This window comes from Trichosurus vulpecula, chromosome 3 (assembly GCF_011100635.1).
Source record: "Trichosurus vulpecula isolate mTriVul1 chromosome 3, mTriVul1.pri, whole genome shotgun sequence".
Classification (NCBI taxonomy): Eukaryota; Metazoa; Chordata; class Mammalia; order Diprotodontia; family Phalangeridae; genus Trichosurus; species Trichosurus vulpecula.
The window spans coordinates 357,172,009-357,186,712 of NC_050575.1; positions in this window are offsets into that span (position 1 = coordinate 357,172,009).

Genomic DNA, 14,704 nt, shown 5'->3' on the forward strand with positions numbered 1-14,704 from the left:
GGGACAAATGAGAAAGAAAAAAAAGAGAAAATAGTATGCTTTGGTATGCATTCAGTCCAGTTTTTTCTCTGGATGTGGACAGCATTTTCCATCTGGAATCTTTTGGAACTGTCTTAGATCATTGCATTGCTGAGAAGAGCTAAGTCTATCAAAGCTGATCATCACACAATGTTGCTGTTTCTGCATACAGTGTTCTGGTTCTGAGGAGCTAAGGATTTCAAGAGGGAAGGGAATCTTTAGTGTTCATCTGCTCCAACCTTCCTTTTCTCTCATCTCTCTCATTTTACAGATGAATACATTGAAACATAGGGGTTAAGTGAATTGTCCAGGGTTATATAAGCAGGGAGTTTGGGGCCAGGATTCAAACTCAGGTGTTCTGACTCCACACCCACAACTCTTCCCACTACATTACACTGCCTCCCTTTTGTTCAAGGAGAGATGTTTTGAACATATCAATTGATGAGACATTCAAATAAAATGACTCTACTTCCCCGATTCTTTGCTCTTACTCATCTTGCATATCCAACCAGTTCACAAACCTTTGACATTTCAAGCTCCATGGCATCTCTTGCATCACCAGACCATTTCTCTCACACAGCCACCACTCAAGTTCAGACCCTCTTGCCCAGACTATTGCAATAACCTCCTCAGTGGTCTTTGCCTTAGGTTTCTCCCCACTCCAATCCCTCCTTGAGGAAACTACGTGGTGCAATAGATAGAATGCCAGACCTGGGGTCAGGAAGACTGGTTGTGTAATCCTAGGCAAGTCAATTAACCTCTGTCTATCTCAAAGGTATATTTCAAACATGTCAAAGGTGTATTTGAAAAATGCATTCAACCAGTGCCTGGTAGATAGTAGATGCTTTACAAATGCTTATTCTTTCTGTCTCTTCTTTAAAGCCCCTTGTAATCTGGCTTTTTATCTGTGCAGACTTATTACAATTACACTCTTTCCTGCATGCTATGGTCCTAATACACTGATGTTTTTACTTTTCCTTGAACGCAGTTCATTTGCTGTCTCTATGTTTTTGCACTGAGTGTCCTCCGGGCCAAGAATATATTTTCTCCTCATCTCTGACTCTTAGAACTCCTTGTTTCCTTCAACACTCAACTCCAGCACCATCATCTGCATGAGACCTTTCTTGGTCCTCCAGCTGCTAGTGACCTACCTCCCCTCCTCCCCATTACTTTGTTTTTATTTTGTATCTACTTACATATATACATGGGCAGCTAGGTGGCACAGTGGCTAGAGAACTGGGCTTGGAATCAGGGAGTCTCATCTTCATGAATTCAAACCCAGCCTCAGACACTTGCTAGCTGTGCGGCTCTGGGCAAGTCGCTTAACCCCATTTGCCTCAGTTCCTCATCTGTAAAATGAGCTGGAGGAGGAAATGGCAAACCACTCTAATATCTTTGCCAGCAAAACTCCAAATGGGGCCACAAAGAGTCATACATGACTGAAACAACTCAGCAACAACAAGTATATATATATATAATATGTATATATATATGTATATGTATATGTGTGTGTGTATATATGTATATGTATATGTGTATGTGTATATATATATATATATATATATATATATATATATATATATATATATATATATACACACAGTGATCCATACCCCCAAAAGAATGTAAGCTCCTTGAGGCCAAGAATGATTTCACTTTTGTATCTGTATCACCAGTGCCTAGCACAGTGCCTACTATATGTCAGGTATTTATTAAATGCTTCTTTACTGATCGATTGGGTGCATGCCTGTGCAAGGCCCTGCCCTAGGTAACTGTAAAGGATACAAAATGTTCAGTTGAATATACAGTCCCTGCTCTCAAAGAGCTTATAGTCTAATAGATGAGATAAAACAAAGACACATAAAAAGGAAATTAACAATATAAGAGCAATTTTCAAACTGCAAATGTGTTGTGCCAAAAGTTCATTTATGATCGATTGTTTGGAATATGGAATTTTCCCCATAGAAACAACAAAGTAAGTGGTAGCTAGGTTTCCAGGCCAGTTGACAAAAGCCTATTTTTACCTAAAATGTAGCTGAAATACTGCACTTGTGGAATGAAAACAGTGATAAATTATTATGGGCAGAATCACTTTTTATGTCAAGCATCGTAAAACACGTTTAAACATAAATAACAAATAGCCTGAAATAGATATGGAATGTTTTCTGACATGTTGCAAATGCTTCTTGTTAAATAAACCTGTTAAATCATAAAATTGAATAAAAATTATCATTTTTTTAAAAAATCTTGAATGCTGACCTTTGAGGAGAAACAGATTTAACTAGAGGATGGCAAGGAGGTAGACAGAGACTTTGGTGGCTCATTCTGCCATGACCTATCTTGGGTCACTGTCACAGGCTTTAGAAGTGAATAGTATGATTTCTTCATCAGTTCCTCAGAACTGAGGACTTTCTTTCCCTTAAAATTGCTACTAGGGCCACCCTTTCTTTGGCTTGGGTTTTCGGGTCTAAGGAATGCAGATGGCTTTTGTTTTCACTAGAAATCCCCCACCTCCACCCTGCCCCCAAATCTCTGCTTTCAGGCTGGATTCTTTCTGTCTTAGTCTCACAATCTCGACCAGACTCTCTCATTGTTTCTGTCTCTGACTCAGGGCTCAGTCTTCTGGTCTCACGGTCTATGTGCTGTGGGTTGAGGTTTTAACCAGAAGTGTAGTCATCCTTCAGACACAGACCCTGACCCCATGTTAACCTCTGGACTTCTCTATATGACAGGACCTTGTGACTGGCACTCTTGGACTCATGAGTGCCCATGCACCTCGAGGTCATAGGTGAGGGCTAAAGGTCACAGGGCCAGCTGGGTGATCTGGAGTACCTTGTATGGGACCCCCCGACTCAGGAATTAGGACGAATGCCCAACGAATCCTTCTAACGCACAGCTATATTCTACTGGACGAAGAGAAGTAGCTGGGGAAGGAATAGAGTAACAAAATGATAATAACAAATATTTATATGGAGCCTACTGTGTGCTATGAGCTTTACAAATATTATCTCTTTCAATCCTCATAACAACCCTGGGAAATAGGAACTGTTATTACTCCCATTTTATTAAGGAGGAAACTAAAGCAAACAAGGTGAGTGACTTGCCCAGGGTCACATGGTGTCTGATGCCATATTTGAACTCAGGTACTGCAGACTACAGACCTGGCCCTTTATCCACAGCACCACCTAACTGTCCCAAATAGAGGTGGGGGAAGGGAATAAGCATTTATAGAGCACCTACTATGTGCCAGGCAACGTGATGAGTGCTTTACAGATATCTTCTCTGATCCTCACAGCTCTGGAAGGCAGGTGCTGTTATTATCCCCATGTTAGTGTTAAGGAAACTGAGCCAGATAAAGGTTAACTGACGTGCTCAGGGCCACACAGCCAGTACACGTCTAAGGCAGAAACTCAGATCTTCCTCATTCTAGATCTAGCACCCTATGCACCTACCAGCCTAGGTATAGGTTATATATACACATATATAAACACACACATACATATATACACACATACATACACATGTGTATGTGTATATATGTATATGTGTGTATATATATGGACATATTGTCCATTTAGGTTATATACGTGTGAGCACATATAATTCTCTAAATGAGGCTGGCAGGAAGATGTGAATAGATGTATTTAGAATCTTGCCCACCCCTCTCTCAGGGAGGCTTTGCTTCCTGTTTGGAGGGGAGTAGGAGACTGGGGCCGTGAGGCTGGCTCACTCTTCTCTCTTCAGACTAGAATTACATGATTTTGGGGTTCAAGCCACTCTCCTCTTAATAGGGAAGAAATGCCCTAAGACATGCCTGAAAGCTTGTCTACCTTCCCACCAAAAGCTAGTACACAAAGACCATAATATATAATGAATAGTGAATAAACCCATTTATCCAAGGTGATAGCAAATTAAAATCAGAGAAGTTATACAGATAAGAATGTAGTAGAGAATAATACACAGAGTGAATGAACTCTCCGACTGAGAGCAAGATACCTCAGCTCAGCTGAAGGAGAGAGTCCCCGTCTCACCCAAAGGGAATTCCCAAAAGCCTCTAGTGTGGCAAGCTGGAAATTGGTGACACAACAAGTCATGAGCTCCTCTATTTATTGTCTTCTTTCCAAAGCTTTTCTCTTCCTTTAGGAGCCTCTCGCTAAAGAATGCCTAGAACTGTGTATGTGTCCTCTCTCAAAGGTGGAAGCCAGGAGAAAAACTCTCCTCTCCCAAATTCTTGTAGGCACAGAGTCTTAAGCAAACACCCAGCCATGAATCTGAGGTTATATAAGCACAACCATCCAACACCAATACCTTTGATCTCATCTGACACTTTAAGTAATGGCTGCACCCACAGTTTCATTACCTCTCTACGGAGAAAAAACCAAACCAAAATTGGTCACTGAATTTTGATGTCTTTTTGTATCCTTTTCATTTGCATTATTGTTGGCATTGGACACACTATCAAACCGGCTCTACTTCCTTCACTCTCTATCACTTTGACGCTCTCAAAAGAAGCAGGGGGAAGATTCTACTTCCACCAAAGGTGGGCAGCACAGTCTAGAGCCTCATAGACTCATCCCTTACATGAAAGGAATAAATATCACCTGGTTCCAAGACTTGGAGAGACCTGAGAAAAAGAGGAAAAACAAAGGGAGAAGTGGTTTACCACTTCTGGGGCAGTGTTGGTAGCTATAGTAGTGAAGCAGAGGAAATGTGCCTAAGAACAGGTTTTAACAATGGCTGTGCTAAGGAGTAATGACCAAGAAGTAGTTTTCCCTCTCAGTCCCAGCAAGAGAAGTGAAAGTCAAGAAACTGAGCTGCGATGTTAAAAAGCAGTTGCAAAGTGGCATACCTTGCCACTTGCTATCTTTCTCTTAATTTCTCATATTTGCCGTTTCTTACAATAGTAAAGCAATGTTTTCTTACACTCCCTTGTTGTTGTTCAGTCACATCTGACTCTTTGTGACTCCATGGACCATACTGTCCATAGGATTTTCTTCCCAAAGATACTGATGTGGTTTGCCATTCCCTTCTCCAGTGGATTAAGAAAAACAGAAGTTAAGTGACTTAACCAAGGTCACATAGTTACTAAGTGTCTGAAGCTAGATTTGAACTCAAGTTGTCCTGACTCAAGGTCCAATACTCTATCCACTGAGCCACCTAGCTACTTCCCATTTTGTCTAATATAAAACTTGCCCATCAATTCACTCCCCTCCAAGACACCCTTATGCAGAGTGTTTCAATAGTCTTAGTGCCATTTTAAGCTGTAGTAGCTAAGCTACTAATAGTTTAAACTTTAAATGCTTAAACTATTACAGCTTAACATTTCACTAGGACTTTTGGGACACCTTGTATAGTCAATTACATGTAATGTAAATGTTTACTAAAATGGTGTAGTGGAAAGTGTGCTAAACTTGGAGTAAGAGATGTGTTTAAATCCCATCTCTGTTGTTGTCCTGTCCTCTCACAGTTATGCCTTTGATCATGCCCCTAATGTACAGAATAGGCTCTCCTTTCTATCTTTTCCATTTGCTGAAGTTACTACCTTTGTTCAAGGCATAATTCAGATGCCATCTCTCTCATGAAGTCTTCTTGGACCTCTTCTCTCCCTGAAAGTCACTGAAATTATTGGAGCCTTACTTTCCTCAAATGGCAATAAGAATATCCACTTTACCTACTTCACAGGATGGTTGTGAAGCTCAATGGGTTAAAAGATGGGAAAGCACTTAAAAAATGATGAAGCCCTATGTAGAGAGTAAACTGTTATTGTTTTTATTATTATTGCTGTTATCTTGTTCTTTTCAATGGAATTCACTTTGGAACTCTTTCTATCATTATTTTTGTTCCCCTTGTCTTCTTTTTCTGTCTCTTTGTTCTCTTCTTCCTTCTTCAGAGTTGCCAAATATTAGTGTCCTAAAGTTAACGAAGGGGAAAAAACAGACTAATGAGACTCATTTGAGGTGAGGTTGATGGTACTCTCATATCTCCCCCCGCTGCCCATATAGGAAAGCTGCCTTCCTAGTCCAGGTACCAACCACTCACCCCCTAACAATAGAAATATATTATAGGAAGGGGAAAAGACAATTTCTCAGGTGAGAACAATTCATTCTGGAGGTGGGATGGGAAATTTCCCATAAATGAGAGAATATGTCATATATCTCTTCATCCATGATCCTTAGTATAACACAATGCCTTTCATATAGTAGGTGTTTAATTTGTTCTTTGGAAAATTGAATAGATGACTGAGAAAAGTCCTGACTAATTAAAATTGTTCCTATTTGTTAGGAGAGGAGGTTAGTAACATACATTGGAGTTTGGCTAGAAATTTCTTTAGGGTAAATCTAGTCTATTGGAAGCACAGAAAGGAATTATCTTGCCAAATTAGCTAGAAGACAATAGAAAATCATCTAGGCCAGGGCTTCAGCTGAAAGTTAAGGACTTGGTTTGTTTCTATATAGTGCCAACATGACTATTATTAACAGTGAAAAATTCACTCCTGCCCTTTGTACAAGATCCCATGGGCATGAGAAGAAAGATGTTGCGAGCCAATGGAAGGAAAAAATGTGAATGGTGATTGGAAAGCTTTGGAACTGTGAAGGGTAGGGATTGAATTTGGTGAGGGAAAGTATGGGAAGACTCAAGGAGAAGTTGAAAGAGGAGAATAAAAAGGACCCAGACTAAAGGAGGACAAGACAGTTGGTTAGAAAGGTAAGTTAGTAAGACAAGGTAAAAAGATTGGTGAGAAAAGAGAAAGGAAATTGGGCAAGATTGTCAAGATTGGAAGGTGATGACAAGGTAAGGTAAGAACAAGTCTAGAGTTTATCATAGGATCATAGATTTAGAGCTGAAAGCACCTTAGAGGATATGGAGTCCATCTTACAGGTGAGGAAACTGATGCCCAGAGAGAGGAAGTGACGGTCACTCAGGAAGTGGGTATCAGAGGCAGAATTTGAACTTGGGTCTTTTCATTTTAGAGCCAGAACTCTTCCCATGATGCCCACAAACAATTTGCCACTGCATTTCTCAGGGGAATTGCTAGCAAGGCTTGTAAGGACTGAGGACCTCATGTCCAGTGAGAATGGAGAACAGGAAGAATTTTGCAGTTCTCTGTATAAAGTACATGATTTTTAAAGTGCCATGTCCAAGTGATTGCTAATAATGGGACATGTTCAGGTTGATCCTGCTACTTAAAGAGAAGGCCAAGGGATTTGAGGCACATCTCTTTACTCTCCAGATTCTACCTTGTCCAACTTTTCCTTACCTAGGACAGCAACCCATTAACCCTCTGGATGAGGAACTCCAGAAACCAAGTCCTGTTGCTTTCCCCTCAAAGAAGTTAATCTGTTCCAATTTGTTGTTGTGCCCTGGATAGGAGCTGTTCTGATTGGGGAGGAAAGGGTTGGAGTGAATGAAAACTCACTGAACTCACTCCATAGCTAGGGGGCTGCAGGTGATGCTCTATATCCCATCCAGCCATCACCTAGAAGACGTGAGCCTTACCCTGCTGCCATGTTGGCTCCTTCCAAGCCTCCTCCTTCTTGCTCTTGCTCTGCAAAAACCAATAAATCAACAATACCATTGCTGCTAGGAAAGATTTGACATGTGGCTGCCCATTGGCTCCACTCACATTCCCTGTAGCTTCCCAACCCAAAACTCTCTTTCCTGGCCCTCAATGCTCTATATGTACTATATCCTTGCCTCCTCCCAGCACATATTAGGTACTGAATTATTGTATGTCCATTCATTTATCCATTGATTCGAGTCATCAGAGAGTCATCATATATTCGTTTTTTTAAAAAATGGAAGAAAAATTTCAATGTGAAAGTAAAGAAGAAAAAAATAAAAGAGGGGAAGCTTAGTATAGTGGATAGAACACTTGGCTTAGATCCAGGAAGACCTAGGTTCAAATCCCACCTTGGGCACATTAGATGTGTGACTGTAAGCAAGTCACTTCCATGTCCCTTGGTTTCTTCATCTGCAACATAAGGGTGCCAGACTCGATGTTCTCTAAGGTCCCTTTTGGCTTTAACTTTATGGTCCTGTGAAAAAAGAGGCAGAGGAGAATTCTGACTTATACCGGGCATTTGAAAGGAGGAAAGATGTCACACAGAGAAGAAGGAGGATGATATCAGAACCATTGGAGCTAAGAAATAGTTATGAGGCTCTTCCAAAATAGGAGGAAGCTCAGCACTCAAATAGGAAGAAGGAGCTATTTGTCCTCTAAGGACCCACTTCTCATTGGTGTCAGGTGAGAAATCATCCCACAGGGGTCAGAGGAAGAAGAGACTCCATGGTGCCTCATGGCCTTCTTACCCTGTAAGATCAGTCCCATCCTGTGGCCCCTTTCTCTTAAGAACCTAGAAGTGCCCAGGCTGGCCATTCTCACTCCCTCGTTCTTCTTCCAGCTCTGCTCCTTACTTTCTGGGCTTCTCTATCATGCCACTATGTGGGTACCTGTAAATGTTAAGCAAAGTGGGACTTTTTTTGCTGTTTTCTCTTTTGGAGCACTTATGTAATCAAGTGCCTTTGATAAGTCTGGCCTTTGTTACTTTGATTAAATTGCCAGTCTTTGATGACCTGCTTATCTCAAGGGAAAGCCTAGTTTACATGGGTTTGAGTGCATGGTTGTGACGCCCTTTGACCCTGAACAAAGTATATAAGCTCAGTGTTTAGCATTTTGTTTGGGGTTCTCACTCATTGGAAGAGTGTTGATGTGGAGACTCTGGGTAGCTGCTGGAGCCCCCCAGTTTTGGAAAACCCAGATGTTGATGCTTCTCTGGTAACTACGTATATTGTGATTTGGTTAGACAGAAATGTTGATCTGTTTATATTGTCTCTGTTTGTAATTTCTATTTGTATTTTCTCTGAAGCTGTGGGTGCTGGCTTTTCCCCCTGAGCTAAGTGAATGATACATGCATGTTTGATTAAAGTAAGATTGTTAACCCCTTAAAGTTGCTTTCCTTAGAAAAACAGATTAAAGAACCTGTGCTGGCAACTCTTCTTGCTGGTCTTGTTGGGTCTTACACCTCAGCAGCAACTGCAAGTAACATTGTTGTTACAGTACCTTATCTCCCTGTTCCCCAATTTCTCAGCCCCCATTTAGTATTGTCTCTTCCGACTCTTTGAAGGTAGTCTTTCTTTTTGCTTCTATTTCTAGCCTCAGTACTTAGCACAGTGCCTGGCACATAGTAGGTGCTTACTAAAGGCTTTTTGATTTGATTAGTAGTGATAGTTGGTGGATCCCTGCTGAAGGCTACACACTTATTTGTTAATCTAATAAACAACAGAAAGGTCTGTCTACTTACCTGAAGCATGTTGCCAAGATGTGACATTGAGAATCAATCAATACTTGACAATGACTACTACACATATTTGGTGACTCAGATGTATATAAATGATATTGCCCAAAGGAACTTGGAAAACATTGCTGAAAAGATTACATTGTCTGGGCAAGAAGCTTAGGGCCACATGTGCTTTTCTCATAGATATTAGCAATAGAAGGCAAGGGATTCAGAAGAGAAAGACAAATTTCCTGGGAAGAGTTGCAGAAATTCACTGAGAGCTCCCCTTTGTTCCTCACTTTTTATCTTGCATCACTCAGATAACTTCCCCCTCTACATGCTTCTTCATTCCTCCTTCTCATGAAGAGGTGGCCCTTCTTAACCAAGGCCAACCATTTTCCATTCTCCCTTGATCCTATCCCTTCCTGTCTTCTCTAGCTGACTGCCCCTGCTATCATTCCTACTGTCTCTCGTATCTTCATTTTCTTCCTATCTATTGGCTCTTTCTCCACTGCCTACCAACATGCTCATACTTCCCCATCCTTAAAAATCCTTATTTAATCTAACCATCCCTGTGAGCTATTGTCTCTTCTCCCCTTCCTTCCTATGTTCCTCGATAAAGTCATGTACATTGGGTACCTCAAATTCCTCTACTCTTCCTTAATTCTAAATCCGCTGCAGTCTGACTTCTGATCTCATCATTCAAATGAAATTACCAATAATCTCTTAACTGCTAAATCTATTGGTTCATCAATCCTCATCCTTCTTGATATCACTGAGTACTCGACCCTACTGATACTTCTTCCTGGATTCTCTTTTTTAGATTTTCATGACACTAGTCTCTCCTTTTTCTTCTATCAGTCTGACTCCTTCCCACTATCCTTTGCTGGTTCTTCATCCATGTCAAACTTGCTAACCATGGATGCTCTGATCCTTCTTCTCTTTTTGCTCTATATCATTTTGATTGATGATCCCTTCAGCTCCCACGGGTTCAATTATCATCTCTATGTGGATGATTCCTAGATCTATAGATCCCAACCTCATGTCTTTTCTGAGCTCTAATCAACACCCTTTTGGACATCTCAAACTGGATGTCCCACGGGCATCTCAAACTAAATTCAACATCTTCAAAACAAAACTCATTATCTTTCTCCCCAAACTCTCCTCTCTTCTAAACTTCCCTATTATTGTCTAGAGCATTAATATTCTTTCAAGCTTGAAACCTTTGGCTCATCCTTGAGTCGTCGTTTTCACTCCATCTATCCAATCTGTTGGCAAATCTTGTTGTTTCTATCTTCAAGACTTCTCCTCAATGCTTCTCCTTCTCTCACAAAGCCCATGTTAGTTCACAGCCACATCTTCTTATTCTTGGACTACTGAACAACTCTCTCCCCACCCCACTCCATGGTTCACTCAGCTGCTAATGTGATTTTCTTAAAGCATAGATGTAGCCATATCACCCCCTTGATTGATGAGCCCTAGTGGCTCCCTATCACCTCCAGGATAAGATGTAAACTCATCTCTTTGACATTTAAAGTTCTTCTCAACCTGTCTCCTTCCTACATTTCTAGTCTTACACTTTACTCCCCTCATGCATGTTACAATTTGATTACTCTGCCCTGCTTGCTCTTCAACTGCAATACTCTAACTTCTATCTCCATGGCTTTGCACTGCTTATTCCCAATGCCTTGAATTCTCTCCCTCTTGCCTTCACCTCTTGGCTTCTTTCAAGATTCAGCTCAAATACACCTTCTGTAAGAGATCTTTTCTAGTTATTCAAGTGGCTAATGCCTTCCCCTTTCAAATTACCTTCATGGATTATGTATAAATTTCATATGTACCTAGTTATTTACATGTTGTCTTTCCCATTAGAATGTGAGCGTCTTGAAGGCAAGAGCTACCTATTCCCCCCCTTTTGGGTACCTTCAGTGCTTGGAACAGTTTCTGGCATGTATTAAGTACTTAATAAAAGCTGGTTGGTTAACTTGACTGATTTGGGAAGTAAACATTTGGCTAAGAAGATGTTGTCTGAGAATGAGATTTGGATTGCAAGACTATGACTGAAAAGAGAAAATGCAGGTAACTGACTAAGGATAGAAGACTGCTAATTAGGGTTGGTAGCACTTTATTTGCCTGGAGACTTGAAAATCTAGCCAAAAGAGCTTTACGCTGAAAAGGAAGGAGAAAAATGCCTTTGTATATCCATAAAGAGAGATAGCATAGAAAATAGCCACAATATAGGCAGATGTTGTTGTTGAGTCGTTTTTCAGTCATGTCTTACTGTTCATGACCCCATTTGGGGATTTCTTGGCAAAGATAAATGGAGTGGTTTGTCATTTCCTTTTCCAGTTCACTTTACAGATGAGAAAACTAAGGCAAATAAAGTTAAGTGATTTGCCCAGAGTTGCACAGATATTAAGTGTCTGAGGCCAGATTTAAATATGGGAAGATATATCTTCCTGACTCTATGCCCAGCACTCTATCCACTGTGTTACCTAGAGAAGAGCAAATCTTTTCCTAGGTGAAAAAAAATGGAAAGAGAATGGAATGTGCAAACTACAAGCCAGGGAACTTGACTTTGATTATTGGCAAAGTCTAGGCTGTACTACAAAGGAATGGTTGGTGAACAAATTGAAAATCAAGTGATGATCACAAAAAATCACTATGACTTCATTAAGAACAGGTTATGGAAGACTAAACTAATTTCATTTTTTTCAATGTGTCTACTAAACTGTTAGGTCAGGGTAATTGTATAGCTAGAATTTTCCTAGATTTTACCAAAACTACACTATTCTCCTGCACAAGAAGCTTCATTGGCTCCCCATTGCCTCTTAGAATAAAATAAAAAACTTCTCTTTGGGTCATCAAAAGCCCCTCAGAGTATGGCTTCGTTATACAATATGCCCCTTTGTGCATTGCACATTCCAGTCAAACTGGCACGCTTGCTGTTCCCAGCTCTATGACATTCCCTCTTTTGCCTCTGACTCTACAGATTGTCTCCCATGCCTACAATGCTGTCCATTACTCTTTGCTATGAGACCATAACTCTTCTTGAAGGCTTAGCCCAAAGCTCTGATTCCCCCCACCTATTAGTGTTTTCCTCAATTGTTTTGTATTTATCTTGTATTTAATTATCTATGTATATTTGTATGCCCCCAGTAGAAGGTTGACTCCTTGAGGAGCTGACTATCTTGTTAATTGTCTTTATAACCATAATGCCTGGTATGGTGTTTGGTATACAGTAAGCACTTAATACATGTTTCTTAAATTCAACTGTATTGAATCAGTCTCTCAAACTTGCACTATGGAAAAGTCAGAGATATGTGGGCTAGATGGAAATATAATTAGGTAGAGTCGAAATGGATTGAATCACTGGACTCAAAGTAATCTTCATGCTTCTATGTTACCTTGGAAGTGGGTCTCTAGTGGAATGCCCTGGAGATCTATGGTTGGACCTGGGCCACTTAATATTTTTATCAATGACTTAGATAAGGATGTAGGTGGCATATTTTATGAAATTTTTGGATGATACAAAGCTAAAAAAAAGTAGCTAACACTGTACAGAATTCAGAAAGATTTTAAGAGGCTAGAACATTGGGTGGAATCTCATAGGACAGAATTTAATAGGGATATATGTGAAGTCTTATGCTCAGGCTCAAGAAATGAACTTGACAATATAAGATGGGGGTGGGGGCCTCTACTGCAGTTCATCTGAAAAATAGCTGGGGATTTCAGTGAATTACAAGCTCAACATGAGTCAGAAGTGTAGGTAGTAAAGAATGCTGATGGAAATTTCATAGCATCAAGGAAGGCAGAGTGTCTAGGACTAGGGAGGTGATGATCCTGCTGTATTCTACCCTAGTTAGACCACATCTGGAGTGTGGTGTTCACTTTTGGGAACTACATTTTAGCAAAGGAATTCTTCAGCTAGAGTGCATCCAGGAGAGGACAAACAGGACGCTGAAGGGTGTTGAGTTCTTGCCATATGAGGGCTGAGTACAGGAATTGGGGATGTTTAGCTCTGTAGGGAGAGGATCTGTCTTTTGCCTGGATCCCCACACTTAGCACAGTGCCTGGCACAGAGTAGGTGCTGAATAAAAGCTTACTGACTGACTAGTATCAGAATGAAATAATATCCTATTTCACTCTAAGAAATTGTGGCTATGAGGAATTCAGTAAAACATGGGAAAACTTTTATGAACTGGCGAAAAACAGAATACAGAATCAGGAGAACAAATATGTAATACATCACAAAACATGTAAAGGAAAACAGCAGTAAAAGGCTGCTGAACTTGAAATAAGTGTAAAAACCAATCTTGGTCCCAGAGAACAGATGATGAAACATATGGCCCTCCTCTTGCCAGGCAGATGGGAGACAGCTTCCAACAGTATATGCTACCCACATTCAGCCATTTCTGGGTGGGTTGTTTTTGCTTAACTGTTTTTCCTCTGTCACAAGGGAAGGGATTCCATGTGGGCTTATGAAAAGGAAATTATTGTGGCATAAAACCAAATTTTTGTTAATGTTGTCATTCAGTTATTTGTGACACTGTTTGGGGTTTTCTTAGCAGAGATACTGGAGCGGTTTGTTGTTTCCTTCTCTAGTTCCTTTTACAGGTGAGGAAACTGAGGCAAACAGGGTTAAGTGACTTGCCCAGGGTTACACAGCTAGTAAGTGTCTGAGGCTGCATTTGAACTCAGGAAGATGGGTCTTCCTGACTTCAGACCTGGTACTCTATCTACTGCACCAACTAGCTGACCCCAAACCAAATTAGCATCTACAAAATTAAATTTTTTCTTAAAAAAAGTAAATATACATTATCTTCAGGATCAAATATAAAATCCTATTTGGCTTTTAAAGCCTTTCATAGTGTGGCCTCTTCCTACCTTTCTGGTGGTCTTATACATTTAGTTTCTCATACTCTGAGATCTGTGATCCTGGCTTCTTTTGTCTTCTTCTCATACAACACCCCATCTCCTCACTTATATTCTGTTCCCATGCTTAGAACTCTATCATACCTCATTTCTACCTTCTGACTTCCCCTGATTTCCTACTAGTCTCAGGTAAAGTCCACTTTGCACACAAAGCCTTTCCAAATCCTCCTTCATCTTAGTGACTTGCTTTGGAAAATATCCTGTTCATACATAGCTGTTTGCGTGTTGTCTCTCATTCAACTCTGAGTGAGCTCCTTGAAAGCAGGGACTGTTCTTCTTTTTCTTCTTTCTTTTTATCACCAGCACTCAGTGCAGTGCCTGGCACATAGTAGGTACTTTTTATATTGATTGATTGACTTCATCAGTCGCAAAACCTCAAATGAGTGAGATTAGGCCAGTCTGGACAATCGGGTTTAAATGAAACATCAACTTTGAAGATACAGAATTTCCTCTCCCTTCTGAGTGCATTGAGG